The sequence below is a fragment of the Lissotriton vulgaris genome, chromosome 6 (genome assembly GCF_964263255.1).
Source record: "Lissotriton vulgaris chromosome 6, aLisVul1.2, whole genome shotgun sequence".
In the NCBI taxonomy this organism is placed as follows: Eukaryota; Metazoa; Chordata; class Amphibia; order Caudata; family Salamandridae; genus Lissotriton; species Lissotriton vulgaris.
This window is the reverse complement of record NC_141694.1, coordinates 831,515,512-831,538,846: the sequence shown is the minus strand read 5'-3', so window position 1 is coordinate 831,538,846 and position 23,335 is coordinate 831,515,512.

The following is a 23,335-nucleotide window of genomic DNA, read 5'->3' as shown; positions in this document are numbered from 1 at the left end:
GTCACACTAGCCCTCGTAAACACAAACAGACCATCCCTCGGTTTCACAAAGGATTCCTGAGCCTGGGAGAAGGGAGCAGTCCTAGGCGGGAGGGGCAGCAGAGGCCCAGCCCACCCCTGGTCCTCCATACCTCGCGCCCTGCCAGCCAGGGAGCCCGGCTCACTCACCCTGTGCTGCTGGACCGCTGTCTGCCCCAAGGCGGCCCCTGCCCGGCTCCCACTGAGAGGCAGCAAGCAGGTTCTCAGATGCCCTCCCCCGGCTTCCTGCCCAGCGCTTCACTTCCTGTGAGGTCACTGCGTGCGGCCGTCGGGACTACAGCTCCCGGCGTCCCACGCGCGCCAGCAGCTCCCAAAATGCCGGGTGGATTGGAAGCCAGATCAAGAGCCCCAGCCCACCATAGCAAGTTGGAGGAGACTGTTGCTCCTGTTAGACAGGCGCTTTCATGTTAACAAGCACGGACCTGCACCACAGAGGAGCCGGCGCGCGCACCAGAGGAGCGGGGGCAAGGGAGCGAGAAGACACGCTGAGATGAGGTAGGAGATGTGTGTGTAAGCGCCGGGGGTTCTGTGTGTGCGTGTGTGTATGCTCGAGGGGGGGGGGGGTTCTGTATGTGTGTGTGTATGCGCGGCGGGGGGTTGGGCTGTATGTCTGTTGGGCATGTGTTGTGAAAAGCCTGCCGGAATCGGAGCGCGTGTTGACGCGCGCGACCTGATCCCGGCAGGCTGCTGCTGCGTGCGCGTGACAGTCTGTTGTCCTCTCCCCTTGAGTCCCTGAAAACCGGAATGATAACAATAGTCTCGCTCTGCGACAGCAGGCCTTTGGCCTGCAATCGCAGGGCGAGACCTAAAAAGTAGTGTCTGAAATTCTACAATAGTTGGGGTTTGTCTGACAGCCAATGATGGTTGCTCCAAAAAGTGGTTCTACCATTCATGCCAGGAGCCACTTTGGTGAAGAAGCTTTTCTTTTGAAAATCCACCATTGCCCTTCAATGCTAAGGGACATTCCACCATTACATGTGGGCCCTGGGAATGTTCCCTAAATAGAGTGGCATTGCTGTTAAAAAACCTAAAGGGCTTAATGAGCAATATGTTAGAACTGGAGCGCAAACTTTTATTTGCTGCAATGACTGCGTGGAGATTGTGTTTAGCGACAGTTTGGTTAATTCCTGTACCACCAACGATCTATACATGGTTTAGTAAATTTTTTAATATTTACAAATGGGAAAAGTCTGTATATAAGAGGAGAGGACTCGGGCCAGTAGAGATGGTGAGTGGATGTGGGAACCTTTAAGAAATTGGTTAAATTCTGAGCAATGAGAATCCTATTTTTTTCTTCTTATTATTTGTTTTCCCAGGCATCTATTTTATGTCTTTATCGGTATTTATGTACAATCCTGTTTTTCCTCTATTTCTGTTATTTCCCAGGTTCCCCTGTTCGGACCCTCTGTGGGGGGGAGGGTGGGGGGTGAGGGAAAATTTCCTTTTCTAAAATGTGGATATATGACATGTATGAAGTCTAAGAATATTTTCAGTTTTGTTTGACTGTTTTACATGCAATGTCTCCCAATAAAAAGATTTTTTTTTAAAAACCTAAAGGGTTTGAAGGGAGAGGGATGGAGCCCGAGGTGATGCGTGTAAACACACCCTGTGGCGAGTTTTAAGTTGTGGAAAGAATTCCCCTTCAATCCTGAGGGCCAACTAGCCCACCAGGTGCTTCCAGTAAACGCTACTGAGCTGCATTGTAGAGGTGGTCCAGGCCGTGCCCCTTCTTACACCTCTCTGCAACACAGCTCTGTGGCGCTACCTGGGGATACCTGGTGGGCTAGTTGGTCCCAAGGGACACTCCGGATTGAAAAGGACTTTATCCCCCAAATTAACACGGCCACAGGGTGTGGTTGCACACGTCACCTCAGGTCCCCCCCTCCCTTCACCAGTGTGCAAAAACGCCCTGTGGCACGTTTTAAGAGGTCATTTTAATCCCCCTGCCCTATTATGTACTAGGGACTTACAGAGGAGGCCATGGTAATCACAGGGGTACCCCGACGCATAGTGTTCCCTAGTGTATGTGGGCGTTTTAACTGTATTCTAAGTGTCTTTTAGCATAGCACTGGCTCTAGGATTGGTTAGTCAGAGTCAGTTACCACCAGTAACCATTTGAAAAAGTTGAGGGTACAGGATGATTTTGCAATAAGGCCTCTTTCTGCTCCTCTGTTTGTTCTTTCTGCACATCTTCCTTCTTTGTGCTTTTTTCTTCGTCTTTGAGGACTTCTGTTGCTTCTTTCTGCATTTCTTTTGCTTCTTTCTGAGTGTTTTTTCTACTTTCTTCACATGTCGTACCTTTGTAGGCATCGGTAGAAACTAGCATTTGAAAAACCTTAGAAATTCACTGGAAAAAACCATAGGTTTCAGGCGCGTTATAGTTACAAATTAGCATTTAAAAAACCTTTGAAATTTACTGAAAAAAAACATAGGTTACAGGCACGTTATAGGCAGGAATTCTACTTTATACGTTAGTGACATCAGTGATTAACATGAATGAATCTGCATGCCGTGATTATTGCATTGTACGTTCTATGTCATGGAACCATTGGAGACAAGGTTTAAAGTATTTACACTCAACCATAGCGAATAATGGGTTATGTTGCACCACAATGAAAAATGACATCATCCAGTGAATGTGTGTTTTTCTGAAAATTAAATATGATTTATATGTATATCTCAAGGTCGGTGGAAGAATAAATGGGTATATAAGTGTCTAAATTGATGATTTTTTTGTTGAAAAATTGATTGTATAACTGACTGATTAAGTGTATCTTAGTGAATACATGGGTTAGTGAGTAATGTTTAAATATAAAAAATATCTGTACCAGTCTCTCACTTTGTGTATAAGTGGCTGCATGGGTTGGTGAGTAGCTACACAAGTGTCTATATAGGTTATTAGTTGGTTTTGTGAGTATAAGTATGAGTGAGTGTCTGGTTCTGTGGGAAGTATTACGTAGTGCATAGATGCTTAAATGAGTGACTCATTGTTTGTATGTGTTGAAGACAGCATGTGTGCCGGACTGTGTGGGTGGATGAGTGTGTGTGTGTATGAGTGTGTTAGTGAATGAATGACTGTCGCAGTAGTGACTTTATGAGTAACTACATATGTTTTAAACTAGTATATGTGAGTATTGGTGTATATAAGTGAGTATATGTGAGAGTGAGAGATTGGAAGAGTTCCTGTATAAATTAGTCTGTGTTTCTATGAGTGATTGCTTAAGAGAGTAAGTATGTGTAAGTTTCTGTAGCACTAAGTGTGGTGGTATGTGTATAACTGTATATGCAATTTAATGGATGTTTGATACTTTGCATGTGTGACTATGTGTGAGTAACTATGGATGAGTCATTGTGTAACAGGATGTATAGGTGTATGAGTACATAAGATGAGTGAGTACATGTATGAGTGACTGTAAAGGACTGTTGGTGAATGAGTGGATGTGTGTGTAGATCTTGGAATTACCAAATAGGTGTGTTGTAAGTGGTATTGGTATGTCCATTGTTTTGAAAATGTTAGTTTCTATTTTTGAGTGTGTTTATAAAAGGTTATATTTGGGTGAGAGGAGGCCTGCCACTCTATCACAAGAATGATGTCATCAGTGATGTCACTGACCATGTCATGAGTGATGTAATATGTGACGTCATGAGCAGTGCATTGCAGGCGCGCGAGTTATAGTTAGCGGAACTAAGTATAAAGGGGGAATTTCAATGGTTTTGTACGAGTTAAATGTCCAACTAACTAAAACGCCCCTGAAACCTATGGTTCTTACCGTGAATTTCTAAGGTTTTTTAAATGCTAATTCCGAACTAGAACGTGCCTGAAACCTATGTTTTTTTCAGTGAATAAATTATATAATCTACTGGCTGTCGCCAGTAGATAGTTATAGTTAGGACCATGTTTCCATTGGAAAAGCATTTTTTTTACTTGCCAACATCTTTGGCGCCGTTTGACTAATCTTCATGAAAATTTCCCCAAAAAGTGCCCGATGATTCTTGTTGTGCATGGAACATTTTGATGTTATTGGTAAAGCTGGGGCTGAGAAAAAAAGAAGGTAAAAAAAAAAACAGGTGCATTTCCCATGTTAGGTCCCTTAGGACTTTTAGTTGAAGTTGAAGCCTGAAGCACTGGACGGAAATACACCAAAATTGGCAGAAAGGTAGATTTGATTACGCTGATCACGCTTTCAGCTATTTGTTGTAAATTCGGTCAGTAGTTGTGAAATTAGAAAAAAAAGTTTGTGATATCTGTGGCCATGATGACTTCGCGAAAACAGACAAGCTTGTGAAGGGAAATGCAGAGCTCTGATTGGCTGCCACCACTTCAAACAGGAAGTGTTGGCACCATCATGAGACTCGGCTTCAGCGAAGTCCATCAAAGAAAAACGTTTAAAAAAAAGAAAAAGGGGGGCAGGGTTGGAATACCTGGACCCCCTAAAGTTGCTTCTGGGATCCCAGAGGGACCTCATAAGGCCCAAAAAATAGTTTTGTCTTTTTTAAAAGTGTCTCAACTTCGCAATATCTGCAATATTCTGGAAAAATAAAAAAAGCGCACACTCATGCTTCTTTTTAATGAAGTCCCCGGGTGGGCCAGGTCCTGGGAGCATACCTCAAAAATAGGAGAGAGGCACATGGGGCCCCCCTCGTAGGGCTTATCAAAGGCTCGGGAACAACCACCTCCTCATAGCACTGTTTATAATGAATATGGGTGAGCCTACTCGCCCCTCTCATGCCCGGGGGACCGCCACATTCCCGGTGCAAAATAAATTAAATAGATGAGGGCTACCTGACCTCCCCTCAGCCCTGGGGACCGCCACCTCCCCAGGACGCTGTTTATGGTGTATGCCGGTGGGTCAGCTCAGTGCACCCACGCTCCAAGGACTAACACCTCCCTGGTGCTAAACATGAAATTAAAGCAGGGGGCCCGTGGGGCACCCCCACAGATCCGGGGGCCGTCAACTCTCCAGGGCATTTGATTCAAATTAAGGGGGGGGGGTGCATTGCCTACTCGCAGCCCTGGGGACCACCACCACCTACTTTGCAAACTTGCTTGATGTCTCCTCACGATCCCTGGTCCGTTGGCCTGTGGGTCCTGGCAAGGGTCACCTTGTTTGTTCTTGAGCTTACCTGGTTGCTCCAGACGTGCCCTGACTCTCCATTGTTTGGAGAGTCCCCTGGACCTTCCTGGTCCACACGTAATCTGTTTCCTCTGACCGCTTGGGTTGCATTTGCCAAGGCTTGTTGGTGCTCCAGCCGGACATCGACCCCTCAGCACTCGACATCCTTCATGGGATAGCTCACCTCCGGATCCTGGTCATCCTCGACGTCTCCTGGTCCCCGTGGCTGCAGAGTCAAGCAACCCTTCTTCACACCTGAAGCACCCGACATCGGTGGACATTAGACTACCAAGCCCCTGGTTACCTAATGTGACCCAGACTCTGACCCCTCTGCTTTCAGGTTCCCCTCACCTTGAATCCAGGCTTGGATTCCACCCGACACTCTTCGCCCTCCTGGCAGCAGTACTTCTTTGCAGCTCTCCATTGAAAACAACGAAGGTTTCCGACATCACTTGACCGCTAGAGACCCGACTCCTTTGGGATAGGTAACACGGGTACATCTGTACTCACTGGTGGGTTAGCCGTAGAACCTCCAATGTTACAAAGGGTTTGCTAGAAGTCCTCTTAGAAGTGTCCTTAACTTGTAAATTTGCAACCGTGACTTTTCCATAGAGTTGTACAGAGCACGCGTCCATGTTTCCTTACTGCACCAGTCCTCCGCGGGCTCCTGTGTCACTCCCTCGGGTGGTTCCTTGGGGTCCCAGCGATTCAACATGCTCTAGGCACTGTGTCTAGTCAAGTTGTTTTTGTTATACCATTTTTTTGTGTATGGTTCGGTCTCTTCCTGGAGCCCGCTGTGTATTCTGCTATTTATGAATGTTCTATTGATTCAGTATTGTGTACTTTGTGCCCTAGTCTCACATAGAGACTAGTAGAGAGTGTTATATTAATAAATACATATTTTAATATAAACACTGTGCGGTTCTCCTTTCATTTAGTTATTTAGGAGGTGATATTCTGGTAAAACAAGCTGCTTTATATTGCTTCAAGATTAAGCCCGAAGGCTGCTCTCCATAGCTACCACTAGGATAGCTTTCAATAAGTTTATCTTTGACCTCATACATCATAAGGGTCATGTTGACTGGTACAGGGTGCCCACTTTATTTGGTGGACAGCATATACCAGGCCAACTTCTCACAGACCGTTGAAAGTTTTTGCAGGTGAGTAAACAGCGCCATGCGCAAATTCACGGAACAGAGGGGTTTTGGCTTGATCAGATATTGACTCTTGCATGCCAAGACCACGGAATGTTTTGATGGGGATGGTGTTCACTTGTCTAGAGTGGGCATGGATTGGTTTCTGTTGGACCTGGGCGATGCCCTAGAGTCAGCTGGGTGTAAGTAATTATGCCTGCCTGGGTGGGGGGCCTGTGTGTGCCGGGTGCCACACCCAGAGCGATGACGGAGTTTGAGGCTGAATGGTACATAGGGGTACCCTATTCAGGAACACAAGAAGGGTGCAGATGCCAAATAACCCCAGGAAGTCCTTACGGCAGGGCCATGGAGGAACGGCAGCACCCAGTTAGTCCTTCGGGCGGTTGTAAACCTGAGCAACCAGGGGCTTTACTGGATACAGTTCGCCCCTTCAAGGTGCGTGTGTAAATGGGTGGACTAGTGGTCCACAGGATGTAAGGGGGAAATTCTCCCCAAAATGGCTAGGACCGATTGGTTAGGCCATGGTGCAATTTGGCTTATCAGATAGGCAGGGCAGCTTAGTGGAGTCACTGCTGCCTACCCTTCGATCGCCCGGAAGTTGACCCAACATGTTGGCATATTTCTTGTACGAAATAAACACGCAGCAACATTTTCTTCAACAATTACTGTGTCTTGTGTACTTCTTTATTATGAGAGTGCTGTGTTTTTCAGGTTAGGTGAGTTGCTGATATTGGCACTATGAGGCAGCCCCCCCTTAGAGGGCGGCTACCTTAGTGCCAAATGGCACAACATAACCGATCTAGTGATCAGACCTCTAGAGTCCTGAGGTCCGGCGCATTGCTCGGTTCACTTCCGGCTCACTGAGTAGGCGGGAGGCCAGTTATTTATACCTCCCCTGCCAATCCGGCGCTCCTTTTGCGCTGAAGTCCACACGCCATCTCCGTCCCTACAGCTTACGAGGTGTGTCGGCTGGATCGATGGCTAGGGTAGGAAGGCTGTTAACTTGTTATTTTGTGTTGCAGGCAGAGTTACAGGGTGATCCAGAGGCTTAATGGTATATAGGGGTACCCTCTTCAGGAGCACAAGAAGGGTGCAAATGCCAAACAACCACAGGAAGTCCTTACGGCAGAACCCTGGAGGAAGGACGCGCCCAGTTAGTCCTTCAAAAGGAGGTAAACCTGAGCAACCGGGGGCTTGCCTGGATACACTTCGCCCCCTCAAGGGGCGAGAGTAAATGGGTGGACTGATGGTCCACAAGATGTAAGGGGGAAAGTCCCCCCAAAATGGTTAGCACTGATTGGTTAGGCTACAGTACAATTTGGATCATCATGTGGGCAGGGCAGCTTAGGGGAGTCACTGCTGCCTGCCCTTGAATAGCCCGTACGTTGACCCACCATTTTGGCATATTTCTTGTACGACATAAACCTGTAGCAATATTTTCTCCAACAATTACTGGGTCTTGTGTGTTTATTTATTCTGAGATTGCTGGGTTTTGCGGGTTGGGTGAGTTGCCGATATTGGCACTATGTTTTGTAGAAAACATACAGGGAAAACCCGACAAATTTTACCTTATTTGGGATTTCCCTACAAGGACCATCCAAGCTACCATCTCCCTTGTTCTATCCAAACTCAATTATGCCAATAGCCTCTACCACGGATCACCTTTAATGACCATGAAAAGACTACAACGGATTCAGAACTCGGCTGCCAGACTACTCTTGCATATCAAACCACGAGACCACATCTCCCCTGCCTTGAAAACCCTGCATTGGTTACCGGTTGCCAGAAGATCCACGTTCAAGCTGCTTTGTATTACCCACAAAGCAATACATGGAATAGGACCACTCTTCATCAGGAATAAAATCACCAAACACATTCAACAAAGGAACCTCCGCTCTAAAGGAGCATCTTGCCTCAAAATCCCACCGTAAAAGAAAAAAGCCATTGGTGGCACATCCTTCTCTGTTCAAGCAGCCAAACTATGGAACTCTTTACCCCCTCAACATAAGATCCACCGACAACCACCTTATCTTCAGAAAACTACTCAAGATCTGGCTCTTCCCCACATAAGCACCATACGGAAACAGATTTACAGCATATAACCATTTGTTTTCACCAGCAATATGTACCTATCTTTGTGTATTACTTTATAAAACATGCAAAATAATTATGTTGTTAAGAAAAAATAAAAGTAAAAAAATATATATATATATTCATCAATAAATAAAAATCATCTTTGGTCTACATGTACATACTTCCATTGTCCATCTATGCACCTTCCATGTACTTGGATCTGTGTGTGTTACTTTTCTCCTGAAAAAGCATATCCAATGCACTACCCTATTTCTCATCCTGTTCCTCTATCAATATATTTAATCTAAATACACTTACTTCCTTTAGGTATCTATATACTTTCAATGTATTTATGGATCTATATATTTATCACTTTCTTCTAATTTCTCCTGAAAAAGCATATCCAATGCACTACCCTATTTCTCATCCTGTTCCTCTATCAATATATTTAATCTAAATACACTTACTTCCTTTAGGTATCTATATACTTTCAATGTACTTATGGATCTATATATTTATCACTTTCTTCTAATTTAGCATTTCCAATGCACTAGCCTATTTCTCAACCTATACTTCGCTCAATATATCTTCTAGCCTAACCTTCTGACTCATCTCAAACTTCTTTCTACTACTCCTTCTAATGCACTACCCTATCAATCATCCTATACATCTATCAATATATCCTCTACATCCACCCTCTCATTTATCCCAAACCCCTTACCACTACTATGATTGCCAAAATAACCCTTTCTAGACTCTCTCCTGCTCTACCCCTCCTTGCATCATCTGACATATCTTTTTACTACACCGATCCCCTAAAACAAACCTTTCTAAACTCTCCCCTCTGACTCCTTCCCTCCAAAACTCCTTTTTACTTATCCAGAAGCCTCTTCCTACTGCTAAAACCTAAAAAAAATTTAAACAAAACAAAAATACTTCACTCTTTTATCCCTCCACTATCCTTTTCATTCAAAATTAACAGACCAACATGTTCACTTCTCAAATTCCATATTCCATATTCAACTATACTAATATACTGCCCAAATAACTGAATAACATCCTCTACTACTCAAATTACTTCATATTTATATTATACTAATTTTCAACACTAATCCTTTATGGATTCCGGAGTGGCGTGCTACTTGCCAGAAAAGCGCTTCAACACCCATCAGGGGTAACAAGTGCTATATGAATTTAAATCTTTCTTCCCCTTTTATCCCTCCGCTATCCTTCTCACTCGAAGTAACAGAATAATATCCACCACTGAAATTACCTCATATTTCACCATATTAATTCACCACTAATCCTTTATAGGCTTCCTGAATAGCATGCGTCAACAAGCGATAAATAAATACAAACCTTTGTCCTCCTCTATCCTTCTGCTATCATTCCAAATCCAAATAACTGACTAACCTATCCACCACTCAAAATGTACTATTATGTTTCACTATACTAATTCAACACTAATCCTCTATGGGTCCCGGAGTAGCGTGCTACCCGCCGAAAAAGAGATTCGAAGCCTCGTCAGGGGTAGTAAGCGCTATATAAATGCAATTACAATACAATACAATACATGCATTAGCACTTTAAACCATCACGTATTAACCTTTCTCATGCTCTGTATATTTGGCTTACTAAATGCAGCTCGCCCCCATTAATCTATCCCAGCTCCTTGGAAATACAATCGTAAGACATAGGGGTATTCTGTTTTGATGTGCAGATCTGCAACTGTCTGCTCTGGTTAGGAATGCAGGTACCTTGCTTTAGCAAAGGAATTTAGGTTGCTCTTCACCCTAAATAATTTGAAACTTGCTCTTCACACTAATAGACACCATGAACCCTATCCTTTCAACAAGCATTTGCAATGCAACAGGTCTCGCATTAGCGAGAGTTTATGCCATTGGCATTGTAAATGACAAAGCTTTTTTAAACATTATTTTTCCAGTTTATACAGTAAACAAAAACACATAACTGGCATCCCTTCAGTGTATGCACGCAGATCAACAACCTCATTAGCGGCACTTAGGACTACAGGCAGCATCAGGGAGGGAACGGACTCATGGGGAAGAAATCCAAAAATCATACAATAATAGCACAGTGAGAAGGAACCAAGCATTGCGCTGACTCAGGCGGTGAACATCACTGGGGTCCACGCCCCTGCTCCCCGTCAGACCCAGACCCAACAGGCGCATCCAACCATCACTCTCACGGTCAGCCGTGTCGCATGAGGAGAGCTCCTCTTCCACCAGTCCCGATGCACACATTACGCTCCAGGCCATTAGGTCATCCTGTAGCTTCTCATCCCGCCGAGTGAGTTGCATGTGAGTTTCCTCGGCCAAAGACCACTCCCTTACATCTCTGTGCCAAGTGGAGACCTACGGAGCCCCTCGCCCCATCCAAGTTATCGCCACCCTGCGCCTGGCTAGCACCAACATTAATTGGTGGAATTTGTACGAGAGTTTCTTTTTTTTTGGGCTTCCGGACCAGAGCAAGCAGACAATGCAGGGGCTCGGGCCCCAACCGAAGGCCCGTGGCTGCGACTATTCGGTTCACCACCCCCACCCAGAATTGCCTAACCAAAGGGCATTCCCAGGCTAAGTGCAGGAAGCCCGCCTTCTCAGCGTGACATCTAGGGCAACTGTCTCCCCCACCCTCGGAGATGCGCTTCAATGATACTGGGGTTAGGTATGTGCGGTGTAGCTTTTTTTTTTTTTTTTTAACTCAAATTTCAAAAATTATTTATTTCGATTCAGTTAAAACCATAAAAGATACATGTAAAATCAACTTTTTTTCCATTGTTTGAATACAGTTGATGTTAATTACAATTGCTACACAGCACTGTACGGGCATTAAAAAGAATGGAAACAGTATGACATATCCCCACCATATACTATGCAATAAATACATAAAAATAAGGCATTAAGTAAATTGTACAATCATTTATATCAAATCCTTGGCCTCTTTTTCCGTTATTTGTACTTTCCCATGGGATTCCTATATAACTTCAGAGTGCTACAAATTATTTTCGATACAAATTAAGGATCGCAGTTCCCATGTACCACAATTGATCATAAAGTGCATATATAAGCTTTAAAGCACTATGTGCGAGGTCATAAAGTGCAATGGGCAAGGTCAAAAAGTGTGTGTGCAAGTTTTGCTAAAGGCAGAACCTTTAATACACATAATCATGGATTATTAAAGCTTCAGGCCGACTTTAGCCCTTATAAGACTTACATTAAATAAGTATCTACTTACACTTAAGACAATTGGTTGCGATGTATTGGTTATCAGAATTCTTTCTGCCTTTTGGCAAAACCTGGAATTCAAATTTTTCCAAATGGGTTTAATCCATTTCTTCCTGGGTTTGTCATAAGATGGACGGAAAAATAGTACAGAAAATCATTTTCTTTGGTCTCACTTTGGCATAATACACACAATTTATTGCTTTTCTCATTGTGGTTGCTAGTCTATCTTCATTTATTAGCATTTGCCTGTAGCACACCGTATCTAAACTTCCTATATAGAGATTTAGCTAATTGTGGGCGCACCTCGTCCAAAAAAGGCTCAAAGCTTGCAACATCTTCAAAAAGAAGGAACCTAGTTGTTAGTGTCCTTATAATAGAACTATGTAACAAACTATTTTGGCTATAAGCCCAAAAAGTAGATTTTAGCAGTTTCGTCGAAGGTAATGCCAGCTGTATTGGGTCTTCCCAAAAGTGAGGTAGACCTGCTTCAAAAACCAAGAAGAAACATGCCTAAGCCATGGGATGCTCCTGCTCTGGTCCTTCTTCAAAATCTCCTCTAGGCCTTCCCTATAATGTTTCAATTCTATGGGTGTCCAAAGACTCACCCAGACTAAGAGGTCTTAGTAGAGCATAGTGATTGGTGCGTTTAACATTCAGGTCCATAGTAATCGGAATTAGAGGTGCTCATATTGGGAGGCTTAATAGTTTTCTAAAAAAAATTGTTTTCCCCCAGTTCAAAGTTCTTTTAGCAGTGGGGCCCCCAGATTTCGGCCCCATAGAGAGAGGCTGATTGTGCTTTATGTTTAAATACCTCCAAAGCGGGGGACACCGCTTTCGAGCGACTACTCCTGTGTTTCTTTATTATCGGCAAGGAATTTTGAAGCAAAATAATCTTATTTTTTTCCAGTTGTGGCTTCCAAGACAGTTTTGTATCTAGGGTTATACCCAGGTAATTAAAACTTTGAACATATTCTAATTTTTGATTATTTACTAAATTCTTTTTGAAGGATCTATGTGGATTCATCGCCATATACTTAGTTTTGCTGGAATTCATTTCAAGGCCATTCATAGTACAATATGTATAGAAAGAATCCATTAAGCATTGTAGTCCTTTGGGGGTTTGTGATATTAATATGGTGTCATCAGCAAATAAAAGTGCTGGCACCAAATCTCCCCCCAACTTGGGTGCATCATTTGGGAATCTGTGCAGAAACTTTGGGAAATCATTTACATACAGTGAGAATAAGGTAGGTGCCAGTACACACCCCTGGCGTACACCCCTTCTTACTGGGATAGGCTTGCTGAGTTCGCCCCGTGGGCCCCATCTTACTTTTGCGAAGTTATCCATGTGTAATCTCATTATATGCACAAGTAATTCTCCTGGCACCCCTTGACATCTTAACGATTCCCAAAGTAAGTTTCGAGGTATCGAATGGAATGCTGCTTTTAGGTCTACAAAGGCAATGTACAAGTGGCCCTTTCTTAAATTTATATATTTCCAGCATAGGCATAAAAATCTGAAGACCTGGTCGATTGTGCTAGTTTTTAATTCTGAATCCTGCCTGTAATTTTGAAAGCACATTATTCTCCTCTATCCAGTCATTTAATCTATTTAAAATATGCCTAGCAAAAATGTTTTGTAAAATGTCTATTAAACTAATTGGGCGATAGTTTACGGGGTCGTAGTGTTTGCCCTTTTTAAAAATCGTTACAATTTCTGCCCCTTTCCATGATTCGGGTATTGGTGTGCCAAAGGCTATTCCTTTGCATAAGCAATTTATGTATGGTCCCCAGACACTAATATCAAGTTTCAATAAGTCTCGCAGAATTTTATCAGGGCCGGGAGCTTTCCCTGATTTAACTGGATCAACTGCCATGATTGTTTCCTTCAAACTAAAATGTAGGTTGGTAACCTTTAAATTAAGAGCCAAGTCATCAATAATATGGGATTGCTTGGTTTCAGCTGCTGCATAAAGATGAGTAAAATGGTCGACCCAAGTATTGGCATCAAGGAAGAGATCCTTAGGATCCCTGCCTGTCCTGTTCCCTTTTGCTATTACTCTCCAAAAGCCTAACTGATCCTTAGACTTCGCAGCACTGATTAAGTCTATCCAAATATCATCGTCCCAATTTTTTTTTGCGTTGGCTAGGATTCTCTTATACTTAATCCTATTTTCTCTTATGGCAATTATATTGTTGTTTTTTATTTCCAATTTTAGTTCAGCTTTTGCTTCACGGCACTCCTTATTATACCAGGGATTTACTCCTTTATTTACATCTTTCTTTCCTCCGTTGCTCTCCTTTGGTATGTTGCTGACAATCGGAGTTCATGCATCTTCAAGGGCATTATGTAACTCTAACATTGGAATTTGATTTGGTAGATTATCAATATGGGGTGAGACAGTGTCCGCAAATATCTTATAGATATGTTTCATTGACTGGCTATTCCCTCAAATGTGAGGCCATTTTAGGGCTCGACGATTATTGCTTACTGGGATATCGTCTGTGAAGGTGCTATTATCCTCGCTACTCGAGGAGATAGAGAGAAATAGCTGTGCTGATAATGTCAGTTGCAAGGGTCGATGGTCGCTCTCAGTTCTGGGATCTAATAAAAAGTAAAGGACATTTGGCCAGAACTCCATTGACACCATTATGTAGTCTATAGTACTCTGGGAATTACCTCTACAGAATGTATATGTAATTCCCAGAGTAACATAATATGCCAAGTATAATCGCTGGGTCTATCCGAAGGTAAGCGACCGTTACAAGATCTTAGTCCCTGCCCTGTGGTTAATTTCATAATTTGTGAAACTTCTACAGTGCACGGCACTATCTTGTCACTTTCTATGCTAGGGATGTTATTTTCTATATCTTCATCCTCAAAGAGGTTGTCGAAGCCCGCCACTGGTTCAAAACTGCAATTTAGGTCCCCAACAATTACCCTTGCCTTCGACTCTAATGTATTTAGGAAAAAATCAAGTTGTTCTATCACTGGTGATTCTTTTGTAGCTGGGCTTGGTCTATTCTAGATGTTAATTTAATATAGTTCTTTTCCATCCCGGGTGGTTACTTTAACCCCAATCATGTCCTGTGATGGTATGTATATTTGGGTTAAGGCAACTTCAAGGCTGAATCTTACCCATATAACAAGGCCCCCAGATGGCCTGCCTCTTGCCAATGGAAAGGCATCCACATTGAATGTCTTAAATCCTATTCTATGGGGAGTTTCTAGTGCCCAGGTCTCTTGCAGAAGACCGATATCACTCTGTTCTATATATTCATGCCATTCCATATCTCTACGGTTCCTATTGAGCCCAGCTATGTTCCATGAAGTTAGTCGTACTTCCAGCAATTTATTCGATCCTACATCTGGATGTAAACTGTTTCCCATATTATAGTTAGATGTACTTGTCATGACACTATTGATCATAGAGTCAGGGAGGGTCTCTAGGAAGATAGAGTGAGAAGTATTTATATTCCCCTCCCCCTGTAGTTTTTTGCCTCCTGTGTCCCAGTAGCATTTAGTGCATACTGCGACTCTTCTAGGCCCTGAGCATTTGTAAGACATGTTTGGTCCATGTTACTGTTTAACTGGATAATTGCAGGAATGATGCTCCCCTGGTGTTGGACTTTTTGTTGTCAATCTAAGGCATCTAGAACCGATAATTCCCGGAATCTGTCGGTGAGTGCAACAGGGATGCCATCATCATTACCAGTATTCTCAGTTGGAGGTCTACAAAAATATCCTAGGGGAAGAGCAGTGATACAGCTACTTTGCGTATTTAGTATGTCTCGAACCATCTGGGGTCGCTGGAAATTCATTACTATGCACTTGCCTTTTATGTTCTTTGGGGATTCACCAACCCACCCTACCCTGCGAACCATAAGGATATTTTTCATATATGATGGGTTGAATTTTTTTTATTTGGTTAACCAATCAACTTTCTTATTTCGTAGGTTAGACCATGATTCTTTCTGCTCTCTTTCAAGAGAGGGAACCCCAGCTAGAATTAGCATATAAGGACACGAGGCAGGTGGTAGACTTAGGACATCAATGTTTGGTATAAGATCAGTGCTTTTGGGGCTATATATTGGAGCTGGCCCAGTGTGGGTTTCAGATAAATTCAAGATTGCATGTAAGGTGTGGCTATTATGTAGCCCTCCTACATTATCATGTGCGTTCTGTGTTCTACCCCATGTACGGCTACCCCTATTATTCAAATTTGGCATGGCGTTTGCTATTGGTATGTCTTTACCCACATTACTCATTCTGGCTTGGTGTGTTGACAAACCCTCTACTTGTAATAATTGACGCGCTCATGTGGTAGTTTCAGGATGGAGGATACCACTACTACTTTTCAATTGTCCTATTGCAATATTCAACTGCTCTATCTTTGTGTCCATTATGCTAAATTTCTTATCCATAAGATCATTGATCTGCATTAGCATCAACCCAAGTGCAGATTATAGTGTCGATACTATAGAACACTCTAGGCTCCCCTTGCTCTCTTCTGATAGAAGTTAATGCATACCAAAATCTGCCTCTGTCTGAGTACTAACTGTCTTTTTCTGTATGTCAACTTGTTCATCTATGCGATGATTTGGGTTTGCCATAGGCCCGGACCCCCTGTTTTCTTTGTTTTAGATTTCCTGAGAGAAGTGATTTGTCACTGCTCTGCCCATTTCTCTTTCTCCTTAGGCTCCTCTGTTATCCTAGGGGCTCGCAAACCTATTTGCCATGCCCATTTTACTTGAGCCGTCTGGCGCATCAGTCGAGTGACAGAAGGGTGGAACTGGCAGGGCAGGAGACCTTGGCTCGCTATGAACAGTTACTCTAGGGCTTAGTCGGAGCGGCTGTGGTACTACATTGGGATTAGGTGAACATGTTTGTCTATGTGTAGGTAGCTTAGCGGGATCAAGCAACAAGCGCCTCTCTGCTATCTGTATTTCATGTGTTAAAAGGGATTCAGCTCTAATAATAAATTTGTCCAAGGTGACGCAGCACCTTTACGCCTACTCATACTTTTATAACTTTAAGCTTATTTTAGCTAACAAAATGTAAATTTGTGCTTGGTAGTTCACAAGTCCCAATCAGAAGTTAAGAAGTCCTGTAGCACTGGCAATAGGCTTACCGCATGATCTGATATTGGGATGACTCTCAGAGGGGTGGCCCAGCCCAGCCTCCTCGTCGCAGACGGGCCCGCCCTTGGCCCAGGCTTCGACCGGCACGCGTCCTGCGAGTTGTTTTTATACGCCCCCTGGGTGCACAGCAGTAGCGGCAGCATCGGCGCCTCCTGGCACGAAGGCAGAGCTTTCTGGGGGTTGGAATCTTCTTCACAATCCCACAGTCAGGTCAATTACAGGCAAAGCGGCTCCCGAGAAACGGGTGTCTTGAGTTGTCTTTATATGCCCCTTGGGTGCACAGCAGCAGCTGCGCCTCCTGGCGCGAAGGCAGAGCTTTCTGGGGGTTGGAGTCCCCTTCACAATCCCACAGTCAGGCCAATTACAGGCGAAGCTGCTCCTGCGAAGCAGGTGCCGCAAGTTGTTTTTATACGCCTCCTGGGTGCACAGCAGCAGCGACTCCTGGTGTGCAGGCAGACCTTTCGAGGGTTGGAGTCCCCTTCACAATCCCACAGTCAAGTCAGGTCAATTACAGGCGAAGCGGGTGCCGCAAGTTGTTTTTATACGCCCCATGGGCGCACAGCAGTAGCGTCAGCGCCCCCAGGCACGAAGGCAGAGCTTTCTGGGGGTTGGAGTCCCCTTCACAATCCCACAGTCAGGTCAATTACAGGCGAAGCGGCTCTCGCGAAGGAGGTGCCGCAAGTTGTTTTCATACGACCCTGGGCGCACAGCAGCAGCGGCGGTGCCTCCTGGCAGGAAAGCAGAGCTTTCTGGGGGTTGGAGGCCCCTTCACAATCCCACAGTCAGGTCAATTACAGGCGAAGCAGGTGCAACGAGTTGCTTTTATATGACCCCTGGGTGCACAGCAGCAGCGTTGGCACCTCCTGGCGCGAAGGCAGAGCTTTCTGGGGGTTGGAGTCCAGTTCCCAATCCCACAGTCAGGTCAATTACAGGCAAAGCGGCTCCAGAGAAGCGGGTGTCTCGAGTTGTCTTTATACGCACCTTGGGCGCACAGCAGCAGTGGCAGCATCTGCGCCTCCTGGCGCGAAGGCAGAGCTTTCTGGGGGTTGGGGTCCCCTTCACAATCCCACAGTCAGGTCAATTACAGGCGAAGCGGCTCCCGAGAAACGGGTCCCGCTATTTGTTTTTATATGCCCGCTGGACGCACAGCAGCAGCGTGGGTGCCTCCTGGCGCGAAGGCAGAGCTTTCTGGGGGTTGGAGTCCCCTTCACAATCCCACGGTCAGGTCAATTACAGGCGAAGCAATAGCATTGGCAAAGCAAACAGGTCTGGTTAGGTTTCGCCTGGCCGTAGCACTGCGCAGCAGTGCTCGCGCAGGCGAAATCTTTTGATCCTACAGTATGGGGCTTTGTCCCGCCTCTCTCTTCCATTGGTTAGCTCCATAAATGGAGGCTAGCCATTGGAAGAGATTGGTTGTCAATCACTCTTTCCCCGTCACGATGCGATTCGGGGGCGTTTCTGGGTCTTTTTTTAAGTCCCGCCCTCTCCTTTTCCCATTGGCTGGAATTTTACCTTCCCGCCAATGGGAAGGGGAGAGCACGAAAAACACGCCCCCCCGAATCCCAAAATGACCTTCTTTTAGTATGTTCCTTCTATATAGAAATACACAATGTAATTCATCCACAGTGTTTTCCTATTCAGACACGTGTGATCCTGCGTTTAAAATGACGTCACTCAGACAAATGGTAACAGCGCAATGCGAATGCAGCCGGAGCGGGAGATCTGTGCTAATGTAGCACCTCGATGTGTTGTTTCACTTACCTAGCACCACCCTTTAAGCTCCCAGAAGGTGGACGTGCAGCACGTCAGAGCGCCTCTGGTGCAGGGAACCGTCTGAGGGCTCCTGCCACGATCCAGACACCCCAGGGTGGGAGAGGGGATCCGAGCCCCCCCCCACCCCCCCCCACCCCAGCAGTGGTGAGTGTGAGAGCAGACCTCGGAGCCCCTCACCCTCAGGGGTCCTTCCACGAGACACAGACACCAGGGGGACCCCGAAGTCTGCCGCAATCCGTTCACACGGAGCACACATGCATGCGAGACCCTTGGAAGAACACACGCACCCTGATATCCTTCCACGCTCCACGGGCGGGGGGACCCCCAGGCTCCGGGTGTGAGTGCACACTTGTGAGCACGGACACCCTTGGTGCTTCCTTCAAGGTCCACTGACAGGATGGGGCTCTGAGTGTGAGTGCACTGTGCACACTTGTGAGCACGGACACCCTTGGTGCTTCCTTCAAGGTCCACAGACGGGATCGGGTTCTCCGAGGAGGGAGGCGCTGCGCCTCCTCTTAAAGGGACAGGCCGAGTGAAATGCGGAGCCTTTGACAATCATCCACCCATCTCCAAACAGCAGGGAGCTGCTGATATGGGCGCTTCAGTGAGCGAGGACAATCAAACATAAACAAAAGTAATGAATAACCACACAAAAGAAACAAAGGCCCGGACTGCCGAGCGCCCAGAAACCAGGGGGGGGGGGGGAGTGTAACTGATGCTTTCCCGCACTGATTCTGCCCCAGCCCTGCAGTCCTTTCTCTGAGGATTCACTGACATGGCACGGACACGATCCAGACATCCCGGATGGGAGAGGTGATCCGAGCCCCCCCCCACTTCAGCAGGGGTGAGTGTGAGAGCAGACCTCGGAGCCCCTCACCCTCAGGGGTCCTTCCACGAGACACAGAGACGCCAGGGGGACCCCAAAGTCTGCCGTGATCCGTTCACACGGAGCACACGTGCATGCGAGACCCTTGGAAGAACACACCACACCCTGATTTCCTTCCAAGCTCCACGGGCGGGGGGACCCCCAGGCTCCCGGTGTGCGTGCACACTTGTGAGCACGGACACCCTTGGTGCTTCCTTCAAGGTCCACAGACGGGATCGGGCTCTCCGAGGAGGGAGGCGCCGCGCCCCCTCTTAAAGGGACAGGCCGGGTGAAATGTGGAGCCTTTGACAATCATCCACCCATCTCTAAACAGCAGGGAGCTGCTGAAATGGGCGCTTCAGTGAGCGAGGACAATCCAACATAAACAAAAGTAATGAATAACCACACAAAAGAAACAAAGGCCTGGACTGCCAAGCGCCCAGAAACCAGGGGGAGTGTAACTGATGCTTTCCCGCACTGATTCTGCCCCAGCCCTGCAGTCCTTTCTCTGAGGATTCACTGACATGGGACGGACTCCAGCCCAGCCCTACCGGCCTTTCAGAAAAGAGACGGACAACGCTTGAGTCTACCCCCACCCGACCACCTTAGTGACCCTTCCCCAGCCTTAAGGGAGTGACGTAACTAGCCTTGCAGATCTCAGTCTGGCTTTTGAGTGAGTCCATGTACCTGGAGAGAGGATGTGGCCTAAGGGCTAGAGCGGTCGACTAGGAAGCTGGGGTCTGCAATTCCCCATTCCTCCTTCGTGGCAATGGATGCAATTAATGGAACATTGCGAGGCCCGGCCTGTGACAATATCTGGATGCGCTGGGATTTAAACAGAGGCTGGAGAAAAGGGCGCCCCCTGCTGGAGGAAACAGTGGCTGTGTTTAAATAATACACTATATGGCAGTGGTTCCCAAAGTGTGCACCGCGGCACCCCGGTGAGCCGTGATTAGAAGCCAGTGGCCCTGCGGCGCAGGATGTGGATTCAATGTGTGATTGATGGAGAAAGCCTCACACATGCCAGACATTGCCCCGCAGTCTTGGGAGGGCGGAGAGGTCTGTGAGTGGGGCTGTGGCTGGACAGCCCTGGGAAGCACCAGGGTTTAGTGGCGGTCGGAGGCCGATAGCTGGCTGGTGGAAATACAACTCTGGAGCTGAACTTTATTCAGGGTAAATTACAGAGCTGTGCGCACAGGACTTCCCAAAGGAAATCTTAAATTACACTGAAGCGACCGGGACGCCTGGGGTGTAAGGGACGAGGGGGATATATCCCCCCAGAGTTTGGTGTGCACACGGGGGACAAGAGTGGGGGGGGACAAAGGGACAAAGGAAATTCTCCTCTGTGATTAACAGGGCCATTAGCGCGCGAAAGCGCTATGCATAATGATGACCCTGTAACTGCCTCCTGATACCTATGATCAGGCTGCACGCTTGTAGGGGCTAAAAGGAATTTAACACCTCTGCCTCTCCCATCTCTCCTCTGTCCTCCGGCCTGTGTCTGAGCTCGAGCTGCTGTTTCTGGCGTCTTAACACATACGTTTTTCACAGGTCTTCAAAAGCGCATTTACGTTCCTTTGGAACTGGTTAAGGAGGATTTGAGGGTTTGTTGTTTTGTTGACTGATTCCAGTATCCCATGTGTCCCCACTCTGCCTATTCGATATTTTACACTTTTTATTTTATTTTTACTGCCTCAGTGGGGGAAAGCATGTAGTGAAAAGACATCTCACAAGTAGGGACTACACATTTTCCCATGTTCACAGAGAGAGAGCATTTTGTTAAGAATAAATTGTTACTTCATTTTAATTTTTGTTGTAATTTAGCCGTTAATGTTGGTTTTCCACAAGGGGCTGTCTGGGGAGTCCATAGGATCGCCTTTATCCCACGTAGAAGCTGGCAGGGTCAGAGGCCTGGTGGAGAGTGTTAGGTGGGTGGGTGTGGGGTCAGGGGCCTGGTGGAGAGCGTTGGGTGGGTAGTGGGTCAGAGGCCTGGTGGAGAGCGTTTGGTGGGTGGGTGCGGGGTCAGAGACTGTTTACGAATTTATGCTGATGTGAAAAGCCTCTTGCGCCGTGCTCTTTGTAATTTTACTACGTCATCCGATTAGGTGCTCCCCAAAAGCAGCACAAGTCCCCCTACCAAGTATTTTTTTGCAGTTTTATATAGCGCAAACTCCACCGGAACGTATCAGAGCGCTTTACATTAGCGCCAGTTGCGTTACAGACTGACACATTCATTTTTAGGCACGGGGAGTCCATCATGCTTTTGAAATGGTGCCATTGTTCCAGGTGGCAGCCCCCTCCATTGGGTGGGAAGGGTGAAAGGGGGTGGCCGAGAAGGGTGCAAGGCAGAGAGGAGAAGGGTGCAAGGCAGAGAGGAGAAGGGTGCAAGGCGAAGGGGAGAAGGGTGCAAGGCGGAGGGGAGAAGGGTGCAAGGCCGAGAGGAGAAGGGTGCAAGGCAGAGGGGAGAAGGGTGCAAGGCAGAGGGGAGAAGGGTGCAAGGCAGAGAGGAGAAGGGTGCATGGTAGAGAGGAGAAGGGTGCATGGTAGAGAGGAGAAGGGTGCAAGGCAGAGGGGAGAAGGGTGCAAGGCAGAGGGGAGAAGGGTGCAAGGCAGAGAGGAGAAGGGTACAAGGCGGAGAGGAGAAGGGTGCATGGTAGAGAGGAGAAGGGTGCAAGGCAGAGAGGAGAAGGGTGCAAGGCAGAGGGGAGAAGGGTGCAAGGCAGAGAGGAGAAGGGTACAAGGCGGAGAGGAGAAGGGTACAAGGCGGAGAGGAGAAGGGTGCATGGTAGAGAGGAGAAGGGTGGAAGGCAGAGGGGAGAAGGGTGCAAGGCAGAGGGGAGAAGGGTGCAAGGCAGAGAGGAGAAGGGTGCATGGTAGAGAGGAGAAGGGTGCATGGTAGAGAGGAGAAGGGTGCAAGGCAGAGGGGAGAAGGGTGCAAGGCAGAGGGGAGAAGGGTGCAAGGCAGAGGGGAGAAGGGTGCAAGGCAGAGAGGAGAAGGGTACAAGGCGGAGAGGAGAAGGGTGCATGGTAGAGAGGAGAAGGGTGGAAGGCAGAGGGGAGAAGGGTGCAAGGCAGAGGGGAGAAGGGTGCAAGGCAGAGAGGAGAAGGGTACAAGGCGGAGAGGAGAAGGGTGCAAGGCAGAGAGGAGAAGGGTGCAAGGTGGAGGGGAGAAGGGCGCAAGGCAGAGGGGAGAAGGGTGCAAGGCAGAAAGGAGAAGGGTGCTAGGCAGAGAGAAGGGTGCGGGGAGAAAGGTGCAAGGCGGAGAGGAGAAGGGTGCAAGGCAGAGAGGAGAAGGGTGCAAGGTGGAGGGGAGAAGGGCGCAAGGCAGAGGGGAGAAGGGTGCAAGGCAGAAAGGAGAAGGGTGCTAGGCAGAGAGAAGGGTGCGGGGAGAAAGGTGCAAGGCGGAGAGGAGAAGGGTGCAAGGCAGAGAGGAGAAGGGTGCAAGGTGGAGGGGAGAAGGGCGCAAGGCAGAGGGGAGAAGGGTGCAAGGCAGAAAGGAGAAGGGTGCAAGGCAGAGAGAAGGGTGCGGGGAGAAAGGTGCAAGGCGGAGGGGAGAAGGGTGCAAGGCAGAGAGGAGAAGGGTGCAAGGCAGAGAGGAGAAGGGTGCAAGGCAGAGAAGGGTGCAAGGCAGAGAGGAGAAGGGTGCAAGGCAGAGAAGGGTGCAAGGCAGAGAAGGGTGCAAGGCAGAGAAGGGTGCAAGGCAGAGAAGGGTGTAAGGCAGAGGGGAGAAGGGTGTAAGGCAGAGGGGAGAAGGGTGCAAGGCAGAGGGGAGAAGGGTGCAAGATAGAGAAGGGTGCAAGGCAGAGGGGAGAAGGGTGCAAGGCAGAGTGGTTGCAAATAAAGTTTTATGACAGTGATGGCTACTCTCTGAATCCTTCATCACGTCTAGGCTTTGATCTTCATGTAGACCAGTGGTTCCCAAAGGGTGCGC